Source organism: Gymnodraco acuticeps, unplaced genomic scaffold (assembly GCF_902827175.1).
Source record: "Gymnodraco acuticeps unplaced genomic scaffold, fGymAcu1.1, whole genome shotgun sequence".
NCBI classification, from domain to species: domain Eukaryota; kingdom Metazoa; phylum Chordata; class Actinopteri; order Perciformes; family Bathydraconidae; genus Gymnodraco; species Gymnodraco acuticeps.
The window spans coordinates 532,197-551,443 of NW_022990736.1; the positions used below are offsets into that span (position 1 = coordinate 532,197).

Here is a 19,247-nt window from a genome sequence, read left to right on the forward strand (position 1 = left end):
GCTGTAATGGCTCAATATAAATATAAAGTAGTAGACACTAGGCCTACTTCCTGCATAAGCATTTAACATTACTTTTAAACATAATTAGCAGATGAAAGACAGTTGCACACACATTTGTAGAAGATTGAGTTGTAGGGTGAGTTCTCCAACCCATATTATTCAATAATTGCCAACCCCATTGTCCTACTTCCCATATCTCAAATTATTTTTTATTAGCCTAACTAAAAAGACGTTTGTCGGTTTCTGCCTGTATCCTAGAAAGACCATAATAGGGGCGGGGTGTTCAGAAGTGATCTGCTGAATCCTGCTTGGGGAATATCATTAGCAGCAATTATAGGAGGTTGGTGAGCAGGCTCACAGCTGTCAGCAGGACAGAGGAGGCGACGGTGCTCTCATTTGCATCTGAAAGCTTCAATAAGGACATATTGTATTGTGAGTGTTGCAATAATAGGCCGTGCAAAAGGGAATGCGATTAGAAAGGGGGGAGCTCTTCTCCCAAGTGCAATAGAGATTCTGCAGGATGATTTCATACAGCAGCTAGCAGATATTAAAACGTGATGGGTATAGGCAGGGGGAGAGAGAAAGAATTTCAGAATTCAATACGGGATATCACAAGTGCCCTTTTTAAACTCATGCGACTTTACTCAGTATGGATGTCTCAGGTCTGTTTACTCAGGTCTGTATCGTCTCCTCCTGGCTCGCAGCTTTCCCCCTTCTCCTTCTTCTCAGCTGGCGGGGGACATTGGGGCTTCCGCAGGTTAGCATCGCCATGCTACAAGAGGCTAACAGCTGATCTCTGGTGTAAATATGCACTTCGTTCACTGCATGTTAGATCCCCGGACACAGAAGTGTGCAAAAAAGTGTAAGAACCAATGCAAGCGGTGTGGTTTTTGCAACACATCCTCACTCCCAGGTCGGCCTATGTTGACGTTATGTCAAATCCCCTGTGTCGGCTTTTTCCAACGCAAGGGGGGGGGCCATAGCGTCCATTTAAATACCGCATTTAAAATCTGATGAACTCAGTGTGCATCTGGACCGGGTGAAGATTTTACCTATTGACGCAGCAACCACTGTAAGTTATATTCTTGTTTAATTAGACTTCTCTGTTTCATTTATTCTACTCTGTATAATTGTTCTGTAGTTATTGTAGCTAAAACGGCACTTTTGAGAGATTTTAAATCTCAGATCTGCTCAGGCGAAACCTGCGACACAGGTCTCAGCACTCAAGCCTGCATTACAATATAGGCAGGGCCAGTCTACTGATTGCGTGAAGTACAACAGCGTGACTCAGTCATCTTTCACCTAAAAAAGCATTTAAATACCGCATTTAAAATCTGATGAACTCAGTGTGCATCTGGACCGGGTGAAGATTTTACCTATTGACGCAGCAACCACTGTAAGTTATATTCTTGTTTAATTAGACTTCTCTGTTTCATTTATTCTACTCTGTATAATTATTCTGTAGTTATTGTAGCTAAAACGGCGCTTTTGAGAGATTTTAAATCTCAGATCTGCTCAGGCGAAACCTGCTACACAGGTCTCAGCACTCAAGCCTGCATTACAATATAGGCAGGGCCAGTCTACTGTCGCCCATCAGCTGTAGATAGTTAACTAATTAGAGGGGCGTGGCCCTACAGCTGTGAGAACTCAGCAATCAGGCATCCATTTTAGGTAGCTCTTTCCTGGAGCGTCAGCTTAAGTGTCAGACAGCCGAAGACTGACAAAGACCTTAGAGTCCTACGGGAGTCACGAGGGAGGCAAAGAGGAGGCAAATCCTACTCTGATTGAGCTGGTGTCCTATTTTCTTTTCTTTAGTTTTCTAGCCCCTCATGCTATAATCATGTGTATTTTCTCCATTCCTGTTCATGTGTCTTCTCGCAATTATTACTGGCCCCGTGTATCTCCTAATCGATATATAACCGGCCTGCTCTCATCTATCCCACATGCTCCACTGAGATCCAACATCTAGTTTCAGGTGGCCTGTGGAATTGCCAGTCAGCTGTTCCTACGGCTGACTTCATCTCTGGCTACGCCTCCCTGCAGTCTCTGGATTTCCTTGCTCTCACTGAGACCTGGATTACTCCATCCAACACATCCACCCCAGCAGCTCTCTCCACTGCATATTCCTTCTCCCATACACCCAGACCAACTGGCAGAGGAGGTGGCACTGGTCTCCTGCTCTCTCCCAAATGGAGCTTTTCCCTCTTCAAGCTACCTAACTTCACTCCTTCCACCTTTGAATTCCATGCCGTCACAGTAACCCATCCTATACAGTTAACCATTGTTGTTCTCTACCGTCCACCAGGCGCCTTGGGGGACTTCTTGGAGGAATTAGATAATCTCCTCTCACACATCCCTGAAACTGGCCCTCCCGCTGTACTTCTCGGAGACTTCAACCTCCAGACAGGGAAGATAGACGAACTAACATCCCTGTTAACCGCCTTTGCTTTCTCACTGTCTCCTTCCCCACCAACTCATAAAGCTGGCAATGTCCTTGATCTCATATTCTCAAGGAACTGTGCTACTTCTAACCTCTCTGTTAACCCACTCCACACATCCGATCACTTCTTCATTTCATTCTCTCTACCCCTTTCCAAACATAACAAACTAATCTCTTCTCATCCTGCACTTGTCCGCCGTAACCTTCGTTCCCTCTCCCCCTCTACCTTTGCCTCGTCGGTGCTCTCAGCCCTCCCTTCCTCTGACTCGTTCCAACTCCTGCCTTCAAACTCTGCTGCAGAAACTCTCCTCTCTACTCTCTCATCCACTCTGGACTCTCTCTGTCCTCTCACATCTCTGCAGGCTCGTCAGTCCCCTCCTGCTCCCTGGCTAAATGATGCACTGCGTGCTAATATAACCGTCCTTAGGGCAGCAGTGCGGAAACGGTGGAAATCCAAACACCGTGACGACCTCCTAACCTATCAGGCTCTCCTCTCCTCTTTCTCTGCTTCGATCTCTCAGGCAAAAAGCACTTTCTTTCAAGATAAGATCCAATCTTCCTATTCTAATCCCAAAAAACTATTTTCCATCTTCTCCACCCTCTTGGACCCCCCCAAAGCCCTTCCCCCCCCCTCCCTTCTGTCAAGCGACTTTGTTACCCACTTTGAAAAAAAGGTTGATGATATTCGCTCTTCTTTTTCTGACTCACCTTTACTCACCGCTGGGTCACCAGACCCTCCTTCCACCAACACACTAACCTCCTTTTCCCCTCTCTCTCCAAGTGAGGTTCTTACCCTCATTACCTCTGCCCGCCCTACCACCTGTCCTCTGGACCCTATCCCCTCAAACCTCCTTCAGACTATCGCTCCTGATATTCTACCGTTTCTCACCCATTTCATCAACACTTCTCTAACTTCTGGTCACTTTCCAAACAGTCTCGAGGAGGCAAGAGTAAACCCTCTCCTAAAGAAACCCACTCTCACACCCGTCTGATGTTATAAACTACAGGCCTGTCTCTCTCCTCCCGTTCCTGTCTAAATCACTTGAACGCGCTGTCTTTAAACAACTCTCCTGTTATCTCAATCAGAACAACCTTCTGGATCCGAACCAGTCTGGTTTCAAGGCAGGTCACTCCACAGAAACTGCTCTCATTGCTGTCACGGAGGAACTGCACACTGCCAAAACTGCATCCCTCTCCTCTGTCATCATCCTGTTGGACCTGTCTGCTGCATTCGACACGGTGAATCATCAGATCCTCCTTCGCACTCTCCAAAAACTTGGAGTTTCAGGCTCTGCACTTTCCCTCCTCCCCTCATATCTGAAAGACCGTACCTACAGGGTGACTTGGAGAGGATCTGAGTCCGACCCTTGTCAATTAACTACAGGGGTCCCTCAGGGCTCTGTTCTTGGTCCCCTCCTCTTCTCCCTGTACACAAACTCACTCGGATCAGTCATTAGCCCGCATGGTTTTTCATACCACTGCTACGCTGACGACACCCAATTAATTCTGTCCTTTCCCCGCTCAGAGACCCAGGTCGTCGCACGCATCTCTGCTTGTCTAGCTGACATCTCTCAGTGGATGTCTGCTCATCACCTCAAGCTCAACCTTGACAAGACTGAGCTGCTCTTCCTTCCGGGAAAAGATTGTCCCACTCTTGACCTAACAATCAACATCGGCACCTCAGTTGTTTCCCCCGACTCAGACTGCAAGGAATCTGGGTGTGACCCTAGATAACAACCTGTCCTTCACTGCAAACATCGCTGCTACAACCCGTTGCTGCAGATACACGCTTTACAACATCAGGAAGATACGTCCCCAGCTGACACAGAAAGCGACGCAGGTTCTGGTCCAGGCACTCGTCATCTCACGCCTAGACTACTGCAACTCCCTCCTGGCTGGTCTACCTGCATGTGCCATCCGACCTCTGCAGCTCATCCAGAATGCAGCGGCTCGTCTGGTCTTCAACCTTCCTAAATTTTCCCACACCACTCCGCTCTTCCGCTCCCTTCACTGGCTTCCGGTAACTGCTAGAATCCACTTCAAGACACTGGTACTTGCTTACCATGCTGCGAATGGATCCGGCCCTTCGTACATCCAGGACATGGTTAAACCGTACACCCCAGCCCGTGCACTACGCTCTGCATCAGCCAAACGACTCGCTGCGCCCTCGCTGCGAGGGGGACCCAAGTTCCCATCAGCAAAAACACGTGGGTTTGCTATCCTGGCTCCAAAATGGTGGAATGAGCTCCCCATTGACATCATGACAGCAGATAGCTTGCACATCTTCCGGCGCAGACTGAAAACTCATCTCTTTCGACTCCACTTCGAGCGATAGAACTATTAACGAAGCACTTATATACTAATAAAGGACTGGCTTATCTAAAGCCAGTTGAGTAGCACTTGAAATGTTTGGCTATATGAAACCTGATGTACTTATATGATTTTGTTTTCTTCAAGGTTGTGTCTTCCTGGTCGAATGTACTTATTGTAAGTCGCTTTGGATAAAAGCGTCAGCTAAATGCAATGTAATGTAATGTAATTTTCAGCTTTCCGGGATGTCCATGTGCTTCTATGGACGCTCATGGAAGCATGGCATTCGTTTGTGTCGGCTGCCCTTAAAGGCAATGTGAGCGTCCATTCTCATTGGATAACGGAGAATTGTACACCCGGAAGTAAGTATTCCCCTTACTGTCGATTGATTTTACAGTGATATCTGCACTACTCATTGACTAAAAAACACCAAATCAATCGACAGTAAGGGGAATACTTACTTCCGGGTGTACAATTCTCCGTTATCCAATGAGAATGGACGCTCACATTGCCTTTAAGGGCAGTCGACACAAACGAATGCCGTGCTTCCATGAGCGTCCATAGAAGCATATGGACATCCCGGAAAGCTGAAAATGGACGCTAAGGGCCCCCCCTTGCGTTGAAAATGGACGCTAAGGGCCCCCCCCTTGCGTTGGAAAAAGCCAGTCACAGGGGACTTGACATAACGTCAACATAGGCCGACCTGGGAGTGAGGATGTGTTGGGTTTTTGCCGTCCATGGTTCACTTATAATTGAATCAGTGTATTTACGAAAGAAAGTGGAAAGTAGGATGAATAAATATATTTAAAAAATAGAAACTACTCAGCAGTGAGTAGGAGAGCTGTAACAAGGCAGCCACTTGAGAGGCGCAGGAAGTAGATCAGAAAACATACGTCAAAATGTGCTCAATTTGTCAAACACAGCCTGGGTAATGTTTTTACTAATTACTTGTTTTTAATATTGCGTAGAGAAGCGTTCATTAAAAGGATAAATATACCTGCATGGAAGACGGCAAAAAGCCACAGCTCTAAAAGCACTCACCGTTAGCTTAGTGAATAGGATCAAATGAACACTAATGGAATGCATCATCAGTTGTTAAAAGCTGGACTTTAACAATTATCCATGCATGAGAGAGTGAATAGAGAGAAAAAAGGAAGGAAGGATATCTTAAAAAGGATAATAAAGAGAAAGTAGATGCAGAGCCTTCATCATGAAAGACTGAGGGAGAGGAGCAGGTCTTTCACACATTCTTACACTGGGATAAAACTATTATGTTTATGAATGCATAAAAATACTCACATAGACTAACATTGTCCCATGAATATTGACTTTGCAATAAAGGGATTCATATAAATACAACCTGTCTCCAAAAACGACTCTGCTTCTTTTCAAGACTGGTGTAATTGAGTTGACCTCTGAAAGCCACCTTCTAAACACAGACCCCAGACCTGGTATACAATGGGTGCTAATAAGGGTTATTTATATTTTTGACTTAAATTAAGTTCACAAATAATTTCACAGCCTGTCTGTCACCTTGTGTGTGCAGGGACAAACATTAGCATCCATCAATCTTAATGTGTAAGAAAGTTTTGCAGCTGTCAATACAAAGCCAAGAAAAATAAAATAAAAAAATAGAACAATTTTTAAAACAGAATGAGGCCGGTATAAAATACAAAAATAAAAATGTACAGTGCAGCATAAGTAATTAAGTTATTTGATTTATTAAAAAGCAACTGCAAAAAGAAAAGTCTTCAGCCTGGATTTAAAAATAGTAAGAGCTGCAGATGTTTCTTTTTGGCAGAGCTGTACCAGAAGACCTGCGAGTTCTAGATGGTTCATAATCAGAAGATCAAACATTTATTTTGGCCCTAAACAATTGTAATAAATAATTTGTTTTATAACCGTAGTATTACATTCTAATGATTGCTACTTCAACCTGTCAAGCCCTGAGCCTGTTTTTCAGGTCTCAGGCTTGAAAATGACATTCCCAGAACAAATGACTATATCTTCCCTTCTTAAAGGGTTAAATTGCACTATCGAGAGGTACACGTCAGGGGTGCCCTCTACCTCCATTACTATTTGTACTGGCAATTGAGCCCCTGGCTATCGCGGTTAGAACCAAGCGGCAAACTCTGGGGAACAGCCGGGACGCCAATACGGAAGTGCCACACATTGCAGTTCATACATGGGCCGCTAGGGACTGGCTGCAGAAAGGAGCAATTTCCAACTTTACAGCAGAAAAAAACATGTTTCTACCCATGGATGCAATGAATATTATTATCGATATAGTTAGATTCCACCTTCATGATTATGAATCTGTGAGTGAATTGTTTTCTAACACGACCCTTTTATTTATATTAGGTATTAAAGTGTTTGCATAAATTAGGGCGTGGTCACTTTGATGGACATGTACATGCCTCACTGTCAGCTAACAGCAACTTGTCCACTCTGCTAGGCTACAACCATAGAGGCTACAACGTTAGTTAGTCATAGTATTGTACTTGACCCTTTAGCTTTAGCCGTGTTCGTGGTGATTGTGCCTTTTAGGGAATATTGTTACAAATACCAGACAATTAAAATGTCGTGCTGTGCGCTTGAATGTACTAACAGAACTTCCAAGAAGTCTAAAATGATAATATTATACATGTTAACCCCGTTCGCAGGTGTTTGTGTGCTTGGTAGCTTAGCTTGTTACTTATTAGCCAGCTAAGGACGTAACCCTTTATGCATACATATACATTTTAGTTTATGATTCAGCCTTGGGTAAGACTTTTATAGTCTATGGCTATGACGCCCATAATGCTAAACGGGAGCAAATGTTAATAGGGGACCAAATTATCCCAGTGGTGGCCGCCGGAGCTAACGGAGCCGCAGGGGGCTAGCTCCAGCCGGCGTCCCGGAGCTAGCCCCCTGCGGCTCCGTTAGGTCCGGGCGGTGGAGTCCGTCGTTATAACTGGAGATCAAGGAATGCAGCGAAACGCAGACTTGGTTCGCCTGCTGTAGTATTAGCTAAATAAATTATGTTGAACAAGGCTTATTAAGCTAAACATCGCCACAATTGTTTTGCTATGTATCGGTACTTATTTTCTTAACGTGTGAATGACAAGCATTAAGAATAACAAAATATAGCTAATTCTCTTGCAGATTGTCTCATTTGATTATGAATGTAATGTTTATATAGGGGAACTACACTGTTAGCAGTAACTTGGTATGCATGTATTTCATGTTCGCTTAGCTTCTTAGCCTGAGCTAGCTCTGTTTACTTCCAGTTCGGAGGCAGCAGGTCCCGCCTCGGCTCCGCCTCTTTGCCTTTATTTGGAGCAGGCGGGATTAGACTCTGACGTCACAGTCGAGCCGTTAGTGGCCGACTCCGCCTACTAAGGGCTTCACGGCAACTCAGCAGAATCCTATGTCCATTTATATATACAGTCTATGGTTAGAACTCATTCTCATATCACAGGAATAACAGTTGGGGGCATTGAAATCGCCTGGCCCTTTACGCTGATGTTATCGTTTTATTTATAGAAAATGTGTCTGTGTCATTGCCAGCGCTCAATAAACTGATAAAGGATGTTGGTACATTCTCAGGGTATAAAGTGAATAGTTTGAAATCTAACATTCTTCTACTTAAAGAATCTGAAAGACTTAATCCACCTCTTCAAACAGATTTCCAAAATTCCCTGGAAGGCTTTAAATATTTAGGAATGCAGATTACACCTGAAATAGAAGACCTTGTTCCAACAAACTATGACCCCATAATAGCTTCTGTGAAAGATACAAAAAACCCTTTTGTCAGGAACACAGTTGATGTCTGGTTCAAAGTACAAATCCACTTAGGTTTAAAGTCACATATATCCTCTTTCACTCCTGTATGGGGTAACAGAAGATGTATACCAGGAACATATGACTCAGGGTTTAAGATTTGGGCCAACAGAGGCATCAATAAGATCAGTGATCTATACGATGACAACAAACTGATGACCTTTGAGATGCTAAGAAATAAACATCATATTCCCTCAACACATTTCTTTAAACTGTTAAGCCCGAGAGACCCCGGTACCGGGGCCCTCCCGCAACATCTTGCAGGAAACAGTGTCTGAGGGCATGTTAACATTTAAAGGGGATATATCATGCTATATTTGAACAATATATTGTAGGGCCATACCTATATAAAGTATATAAATATAGTTTTTATACTTTATATAGTATAAAAACTATATTCGCATCGGGCTCCTGATCAGCCTGTCGGTGTTCTTTTCCCCATAATGACCGCGTCGCTGCACATTATCCCTTACATATGATTATATAGAGTCATTATTCATTTGTTTTAAAGCAGGAGGCGCAAACGCTTGCCTCGGGGAGGGAGAAAAAGAGCCACAGCGGAGAATAAACAGAAGGGCAACCATGGCAACCATGGCAACCATGCAAGGGAAGTCTTCTTCGCTGCTTTTGTGGCAGACTACAGCGCCACTTACAGGCCTGGCATATGTACTACAGCGTCTCCAGCGCTTTCGAGCAGCAATGGCCGGCCGTGGCCCAACCTCTCATTCCCCTGATAGGTGGATAATTGACCACTAAGCGGAGCACCCCTTTTGTGACGTAGACAATAATTCAAATCTGGATCAGTCTGTATCAGATCCGTTGCAGCCCCTTTTTTTTTAGAGAGATTTGGGTATAGAGGAAAAGAGAGACGGTTGTATTTTCTGACACTTGGTGAGTTCCCTCACACACCGGGGACACATATATAAATGTTTTTTTTGTTTTAAAACACAATGCTACCGATGAGCCTCTGAATTAGCAACGAGCAAAAAATGCTTACATATTACTGCATCGAAACTCACTCATAAAACCTTATTATTTATCCTTTCTGCACATCCAACACATCGATTCGCATCGTGAGATGACACAAAATCGATGGGTACATACATTATCACTATATGATAAGAACTCGCGACTTTATAAACAAAAACAGACATCAAAACATGTGGCGCTAGGTAGCTAAAAACGCTAACATGGCTTACCTGTGTCATTGTTTGGTCAAAAGTGGTCTTCAATGGCATTAAAACGATAAAAACGCTGCTGAAGTTAATCCAATGTGTCTGTGTCCCTTTGAAATTATTTCTGATCATCCATAAGCAATAAACCTGCTTTCCCGTTTCCAGATGTCAGAGCAAGAGATAGGTTCACTCTGATGAAAAGCCCCCACCTTCTTTTTTTTACCATGTGTGTGTGTGGGGAAATTCCCCTTCGATTCCATTGGCTCTAGCGGTTATAAAGATATTTCATTCGTCAAAATCGACCAAGGGGGGCCAGAGATATGGAAAATCCACCCAAATCACCTCAGAGGTGGAGTTTTTTTTTGCTAAATCTCACTAAAAAGGTCAAATGTCACTTGTTTTGCATCAATCTTGATACAGGGTACTTATTATATGATGTATTTTGGATTCCTAAAGCTTTTAGTCTACCTTACCATCATCCAAGGGTAGTTTTCACTATAAGTACAAAAGGATTTTTGGACGGACACTATAATTTACAGTTTTTTACTATGTTCAATCGGAATTTTCTTTAAAATAAAAAAACATCTATATTGATTCTGACTTTTCTACATCCAACTCACAGGTTTATCATTACTTTGAGAAAAAAGAATATTAATTTAATTTAATTAAGATATGGTCATTTGTTGTGGGAATGTCATTTTCGAGCCTGAGACCTGAAAAACAGGCTCAGGGTGGAACATGTTAAGCTGTTTTGGAGAGTCAGAGAACAAATACAAATTCAGTGGTAGTGGAGTTGTTGTATAACGTTCAATGTCAACCCAAGGTATGGGGGTTCCGTCCAAGAACCAACACATTGCTGCTCTTATTTGGGATGCCCAGTAATACCAGGACAGATTTAGTACCTGGAGTCCTCCTCTCTCATAAGGTAGATATAAAAGGGATAGCCGGTCTCTGATTGTTCCAGATAACATTTGTAAAGATTTTCCTCATTTTGGGGAAAAATTAGGATGGTGGGTGCAATGGCAGGGATTGAAATATATAGATACAGAAATGTAGGTAGGACATTCATCTTGATAATATTGATGCGTCCGATTAGGGATAGAGGGAGTGATGTCCGCCTGTTAAGTATCTGCAGCTAAGGAGTTATATATCTAAGGCACACAATCACTCTGCACTTTTATACAGCAGAACCATTCAAACAGCAGAACCACAAGGTCTGCCCTAGAGGGGACTGTGTAGTCCCTCTTAGGTCCAGTTCCTTTGTTAAACACTGTTTCTCTGTGAGGGCATCAACACTCTGGAACACAATACCAATACAGATAAGGAATAACACCTATCATACATTTAACCACAATCATAAGAACTGGCTTTTAAACAATCAAAAATGTGAACACTTTTAACTGTATCAAGGTATGATGATATTTCATCTGTTTGCATGTTTGTTTGTTCCTCTCTATTGTTGTACTGCTGTTCCTATTTATTGTTGTACTGCTATTTATGTATTGTTGTACTGATGTTGTCTGCTGTACTCTATTTAATTATGTTTTTATTTGCTTGTATTGTTGTGGTCATTTAACATCTTGCCAAGGACAACAGTTGAAAATTAGCCTGCTGGCTAATACTGGCTCATTTACAGCAATGTGAATTAATGTGCACTGTCCTTTTAAATAAATAAACAAACAAACAAACTCACTATTATGTCCACATCTATCAAAGCTGGAAACAATTATAGTACATCACTCCTCTGGTCATGGACAGGTGTCTTTGATCTATGACCTTTGAAAACTGAATCTTGTATCTACTGATTTGAATGCAGAGGTAACAATTGAGGAATGGGGGGCAGATATGCCACAAAGCCCAGGTTCAAACTATTAACACCAGGTTTAGACTCCTACAGTACAAATGGATTATGCGTACCTATATAACTCCATCCCTACTACACCATTTTGATGCAAATATTCCAGATCAATGTGTTAAATGTGATAATGATAAGGGAACACTGTTCCACTGCTTATGGGACTGCCCAAATATTAAATCATTTTGGAAAGATGTTCTGGGCACATTATCAAAAATAATTTCTGCCACATTACTAGAATGCCCAAAACTCTGTATTCTTGGGGTTTTCCCTCTAACTCCCAGACTTAATATCACTAAGAAAATACCTTTTTTTTCTCTTCTCCAAGTTAAACACACAATAGCTGTCTTTTGGAAAAACCCAGAAAACTCCTCGATCAATCACTGGTTAAAAAATCTCTCTAAAAAATTGTTTAGCCTTAGAAAAATTGACATTTGCGATACAGGGAAAGCCTGAAGTGCTCCATCAAGTATGGGGGGAATTCTCTGAGTTTCTAGAAATACATGTACCTCCTAATTGACCTTGTCCTCTATAATGGTTGGATGTAACTTTTAATGTTTAAATTACAATATTTACCACATGTGCACTTACATGTATGTATGTATGTATGTATGTATGTATGTATGTATGTATGTATGTATGTATATATACATTATATATATATATATATATGTTTATATATTTCTCTTTTTTTTTCCTTTTTTTTCTTTCTTGTATTTTAATGGATTATGTTTTTGATTTTTCTTTGTGGGGATATAGACTTGTGCAATGTCTTATGCTGAAAAAACGAATTACCAATACAAATATTTGTCCAAAAAAAGGGGTCAATTAATCATCTTTTTTCTCAAAGCAATGATAAACCTGTGAGTTGGATGTACAAGTGTCAGAATCAATATAGATGTTTTTATTTTAAAGTAAATTCAGATTGAACAGTAAAACAAATTAAAATATAGTGTCCGTCCAAAAAAAAATACATTACTTATAGTGAAAACCACCCTTGAATGATGGGATAGTAGACTAAAAGCTTTAGGAATCCAAACTATAACATATAATAAGTACCCTGTATCAAGATTGATGCAAAACAAGTGAAATGTGACCTTTTTAGAGAGATTTAGAAAAAAACAAAAACACTTCTGGGGTCATTTGGGTGCATTTGCCATATCTCTGGCCCCCCTCGTTCAATTTTAATGATTGACATCTCTTTTTAAACCGTTAGAGCCAATAGAATCGAGGGGACGTACGTGATGCATAGCCAGAATGCCCCGGAACCGGAAGCTGCGATACACTCTGGTAGCTATTATTAGCAGTTAATATGAAAAATAAAAATAAAAATGGAATGATGGATTATCAGTAATCATTTCAAAGTGACACAGACACATTGTATTAACCTATGGATTAACCATCAGCAGCGTTTTTATCATTTGAATGCCATTGAACACGACTTTTGATCAGACCAACAGCTAAGGTAAGACGATGTCCCGCGAATGCTCCGTAAAGCTCTGTGTTGTGATGTCTATGTGTGCTTCCCATGTCGCGAGTTCTGATCGCTCAGTGATGATACTTATACCCCTAGAATCTGTGGAATCTCAGCTTGCTAATCGATATCTTGTTTGTGCAGATACGATAAGTAATAAGGGTATTTATACCTAGAGTTCTGTGCTAAGCGTGTTAGCATTTTTTCGCTCAGGGCTCATTTAGACGCTTCTTGTGAGACTGTTTTGTTTCGGTAAAAATGGTTCGTATCGTCAGTTAGCTGACTTTCTTCCCGTGAAATGGGTATGACACATTCATAGGCTTTTAAGTGTTAAGAAGCCCTGAGACACAGTTTCGTGAGAAAAAAAACCTGCAGGCGGGGGCTCTCGGTCTAAACAGGTTAATGCTCTATAACAGGGGTCGGCAACCTTTTTGATATGAAGTGCCATTTAAAAACGTTTTTTTTATCAGCGTGCCAACGATCGAGAATTATCAACGGGGGGGGGGTGGAGCTTGACGCTCGGTCAACTATCAGCAGGAGGGCGGGGGAGCCTCGCTGCGGGGAAGCAGTGTGTGGACCTGTCAGCGCAACTTACATGATGCCGAATTTAACGTGTGTATGTTTCTGGAAGTGAAACGAGGCAGCAGAAAAACAGAGGTCTGTGATGTATTTTGTGAAACAGAAGAACAGCTAAATAAATGCAACGGCCTCCCAAGAAGAGCTCGCCTCTCTCCAGTCATTCAAGCTAAAGTGTGTTATTGAACCTGAAGCTTGTTGCTTCTGCCCTCCTCGACTACGGTCTGGGAGCCGACAGGAAAGTTCAACACACAGATGGCCAGTCTGCCCCTTTGTAGCATATTATTTAGATGAGAGATGAGCAGATCGCCACTGGGCTTTCAACTAAAGACACAGCCACGCAAAAACTGCGGCATTTGTACAGCTCCTTATGGGTACTGCAATTTGTGAAGTGCTTTCCTCTGTGGTGAAACGATCAGCACTGCACCACGGAGGAAAGCGGCAGAAAGTCACCTGGAGTTAAGAGAACGGGGCTGCGTTGCGTGCATGGCTTCCTTCTGCAGGTAACGGGGAGACGCGCTCTGGCGGCGGTCTCGTTCAGGATCCGAAAATACAATTTAAATATTTTATACACTTATTCCACTTATTCCTAGTGTGCCACTGATTACGGTGCCGCGTGCCAATGCTGGCACGCGTGCCAGGGGTTGCCGACCCCTGCTCTATAAGGTCTGACAGTGTACTGTACGTGGGGCTGAGCTATTGTTACATTTTGAAACATGTTCAGGCACATTCCACAACAAAAAAGTGTATACTTCTTTGTGTCAGTGTCATGTCAGCTCTACCTTATGATTTACAAAAATATTTTACCGAAAAAAACACACAAAGCTATTTATGTATTGGTCCCTGCTTAATTCTGCTTTGTATGGCCTGTCATGTGTGAATGGGTAGACACTGTAGCCAGGGGCGCCTTAAGGGGGTGAAAAGTTAGGACGATTCTAAGGGCCCTTGACTGACAGGGGCCCCAAAATGTTTAGAACGTTAAGAAAAAAAAATGTAAGTAACCTTTCATCAATCCTCAATAATTAATATTAATAGAACGTTATATTGATAAATTACTCACTAAACTTACGATTAATTTAACTTATTTTCCTCCAAAAGTTAATTACCCAAAGCCTCTGTACACCCCCCTTCTATTTACATGTAATGGTTTGGTCCTGCCTCCAAACGCGGTGCGGCACCGGCACTTGCAGAGAGTGGAAAGCATGTGAGGAGGGATGCTAGTACTTAGCCTATGTAAGACGTGTTGTACCATGTTTCAACGACCAACAAAGTCAGGCTGTAAGAAAGAAGAGAAAGGAGATACAAAAAGAGAGAGGGACTAAAGGGCGACAGTATGTCACCCAGTTTTTCACAAGAAAAGGTGGGTGTGGTCCATGAGTGGTGGAAAGTCTATTAGCTAATGTTTTTTTGTTTACTAAGCTGACATTAAGTACTGTTAATATCTTTACAGAAAATTCAGAGGTCTTTCATTTCACTGCTCTTAACATCCCGATAGCAATGAATATATGAAATGCTTTGACAATAAATACATACAAAAATGTATCTCTGGAAGCCGTGGCTCTGTAAAAAGCACGACCAATCATCTGAGCCGGCCCGGCTAAAGTAACTGGATGGCCTACCTGCCTGTCAGCCTTCCAACTGGGCAACAACGTATCTCGTGCCCTCATTGGTCATGTGCGCGTTCGTGTGTGTTGGCTCTGTGAGGAAGTCTGAAGGAAGGGACATATTTTTTTCGGTTGTGTACTTTCAAATTCTAGCGCACTCGAGCTGGTTTCTCCATTCTTATTCTTACCTACCTACCTTTAATAAATGCAGGTACATTTTTAGCGCCTATTCATACTAAATCAGTTGTCCCTCCCCCTGGTGCCAGGTCCAACAGATCCATCTTTAGGCTCAGCAGCCCTGTCCCCCCATAAGGCTGAACCAGCTTTTCTCCCAACTGAAGGAGGTGAGCAGCATTGTGTTGAATGACATGCCACGTAACATATCTGAAGGGAGACTGGAATACAAAATATATATATAACAAAAAGCTAACATCTAATTTAAATTATACATTTCAAACACAGTATTTTCCACATAGCCAATGATCTATATAAAACAAAAAAACTGCTTTTAGTCTATTTAGGATGATGGACAGTTTGAAGCATTGAGTGATCAGTCTGTATTAGGTAAACAAAATGTTAATCACCGACATTTTGGTTATGATATTAATACTAGGTCAAGTTAACGCATTAATAACGCATTAACGCAAAAAAAAATTAACGGCACTAATTATTTTAACGCGATTAACGCATGTGTATTTTTTTCCTCGGCCGCCCCGTAGTTTCAGAGCGCATCGAGTTTAAAACACCATCTACAAGCTGATGCTGACAGCTCCGCTCCTGCTGCCCGCTTGTGGCAGACCACACTTCCACGCTCACCGGCAGGCACCGACTGGCCATCTGGAGGACCGGGAGGGTGTGTGTATGTGTGGCCCGAGCGAGCGAGAGAGAGACCTTACGTGCATTGTTGTTGTTAGCATCTGGTGCTAGCTAGCTGCGCTAACGGATATAAGGAGCTGTTTCGATGAAAACAGAGGAGCGACATTTCGCCGACAACTGCGCCGAGCACTTGACTTTATGCAGGAAGCCAGACAGTGGGACATTGTACGACAAGTCAGCACACTCAGCACGGATAGTGCGCGTAACATGATTGCAGCGTCCAGGCAGCTCCCGTTCGAGCATATGCCTTGAGTTGCACATAGCTCCAACGAACACACACACACACAACACACAACACACACACACACACACACACACACACACACACACACACACACACCACACACACACACGCACACACGCACAGACACACACTTTGTATTGTATTATTGTATGAGAGAGGTTCCAGGTTGAATTGAGGTGAATATTTGTAATGTTCAGAGGTTGTTGTGTTTAATATTCATGAGAATATTTGTCATTGTTCAAATGATAATAAACTTAGCATAAAGCATATTGTCCACTCATATGTTGATAAGAGTATTAAAAACTTGAAAAATATTCCTCTAAGGTACATTTAGAACAGATACAAAATGTGTGATTAATTTGCGATTAATCGCGATTAACTATGGACAATCATGCGATTAATCGCGATTAAATATTTTAATCGACTGACAGCCCTAATTAATACTAATGTTATTATATTAAAGCAGGGGTGGGGAAACCTCAGGCCCCCGGGCTGTATACGGACCGCTAGACTATAGCAGACTATAGTGTTGCACTTTAGCCAGCTTCAAACTGTTGCATAAGAGAGGTATAAATAATCCTCTTGAGCACAAATGGCGCTGTGGAACCCCTGTGGGTAATGGGACCAACTAAGACACACAAACCAGCTTCATGTATGTGGATCCTAGAAACAATCATACCTTGAGGAAAATGTATATAACTGACAACTTTTTAATTTTAATGTAGGTATTTTGGCGCCCTTGGCTTTGAAAGAAGTGTGACAAATATTGGTAAAATATCCTGTAAAAACAAACATGGCCAAAGGTGTGTGGATATCCTCCCACATGGGCATTAACGTGCTGTGATACAGCTCATCCAGAATGCAGCGCTCGTCTGGTCTTCAACCTTCCTACATTCTCCCACACCACTCCGCTCCTCCGCTCCCTCCACTGGCTTCCGGTAACTGCTAGAATCCACTTCAAGACACTGGTACTTGAGTACCATGCTGCGAATGGATCTGGCCCTCCTACATCCAGGACATGGTTAAACTGTACACGCCAGCGCGTGCACTACGCCCTGCATCAGCCAAACGACTCGCTGCACCCTCGCTGCGAGGGGGACCCAAGTTCCCATCAGCAAAAACATGTGGGTTTGCTATCCTGGCTCCAAAATGGTGGAATGAGCTCCCCATTGAAATCAGGTCAGCAGATAGCTTACACACCTTCCGGCGCAGACTGAAAACTCATCTCTTTCGACTCCACTTCGAGCGATACAATTACTAACAAAGCACTTATATACTAATAAAGGACTGTCTTATCTAAAGGACTGGCTTATCAAGTGCTGAGTAGCACTTGAAATGTGTTTGCTCTATGAAACCTGATGTACTTATATGATTATGTTTTCTTCAAGTTTGTATCTTGTTGGTCGAATGCACTTACTGTAAGTCGCTTTGGATAAAAGTGTCAGCTAAATGCAATGTAATGTAATGTGATACAGACTTAAATTCAGCCATAAAAGCATAAGTGAGGTCCAACTGATGTCGGATGATAAGGTTCGCTCACATCGTCGGCTTTCCAGTTCAACCCGCCGCCGTAGAGCAGACGCACATGAGACCAAGGCTGAAACCTGGTTCCAGTCCGACCTTTTCTGCGTGTGTTCCTTTCTCTCCCTCTTCCTTGTCCATCTCCTACCCTATTAAATTAAAGGCTCTAAGAAAACCTTTACAAAAATCATTGAAAACAGGAACGTAAAGAACTTCCACCACTGAGAGGAAAACCAACATTCACAATTGAAAACTCTCAGCACTGGCTGCTAGTTCTCTACTGCACTACTGCTATTTTTTTTTGTACCTTGGAACTGTTCTCTATTTTATTAACGTGTGTTTTGTTATTTATTATGTTTGTCAACTAATTGTATTTGCCTTTTACTTGCACTGTCCCTATGCTGTCCCTATGGGGACATTTCTTAATTTGACTTCATATAACATTTTGACTTAATCCACTCTGCTGTGTAATGTTGATTCTTAACAGCTACAGAGACCAGTCTGATATTTGCAAGTGAAACAGCAATCTACCAGTAAAGGTTTCCTATCATGCTATTTTTAGGCATATATTATAGGTCTCAGATATATAATGAAAATATATAAAAACATGTCTATGAAGTGTTTTGCTCAAAATACCAAACAGGACTGGGCGGTGGTGGCGAAGTCCTTAGGGACTTGGCTTGGCAACTGGAAGGTCACCAGTTCAAGTCCAGGCAAGACCAAGTGCTACCGAGGTGTCCCTGAGCAAGGCACCACTGCTCCTAACACTAGGATGGGTCAAATGTAGGGAAACCATTTTGTTACATTGTACCTGTACTATGTAATGACAATAAAAGTGCAAAAAAAAGGAAAGCATTATAGGCATGCCTCATACCCCTCTATTCCAGCCTTGTTACTAAAGTGCTGATTCTGGGTATAAAGCTTTTTAAAAAATTAAACGCCATATCATGTTCAAAACCACATCAAAGATTATTTCTGAAACAGTATGGAGCTCAAATGCTTTTTTTCTTGAGGGTTTACCACAAGGTGAGTACCTTTTTATATCCGGCTTTTTTACACATACACTCTCCAGTACAGGTTAGCTCTGAGTGTTAGCGATGCTTGCTAATGTAAACACAGACCATATTACTTCCAAAACATGTCAGGCATTGTTTCTGATACAGCAACATTTTCTGATAGGGCCGTGGGCTCAAAGCCAGCCCACATTTTAGTAATGTCATCATGACGCAGCAAATCTAGATCAGCTCCGTTGTAGCCCCGTTTTTAGAGATGTGGGTACGGAGGAAAAGAGAGAGGGTTTTGTTTTCTGACACTTTGTGAGTCTCCTTACACACCGGGGACACATATTTA

At 42.4% G+C, this 19,247-nt stretch overlaps 1 protein-coding gene across 1 annotated transcript in view; it reads right to left on the minus strand.

Annotated features, from left to right (window-relative positions):
* The window catches only part of adck1 (aarF domain containing kinase 1), a gene marked incomplete at its 5' end in the record, with an annotated part of 63,839 nt that overhangs the window by 15,046 nt on the left and 29,546 nt on the right, over nucleotides 1-19,247 (minus strand).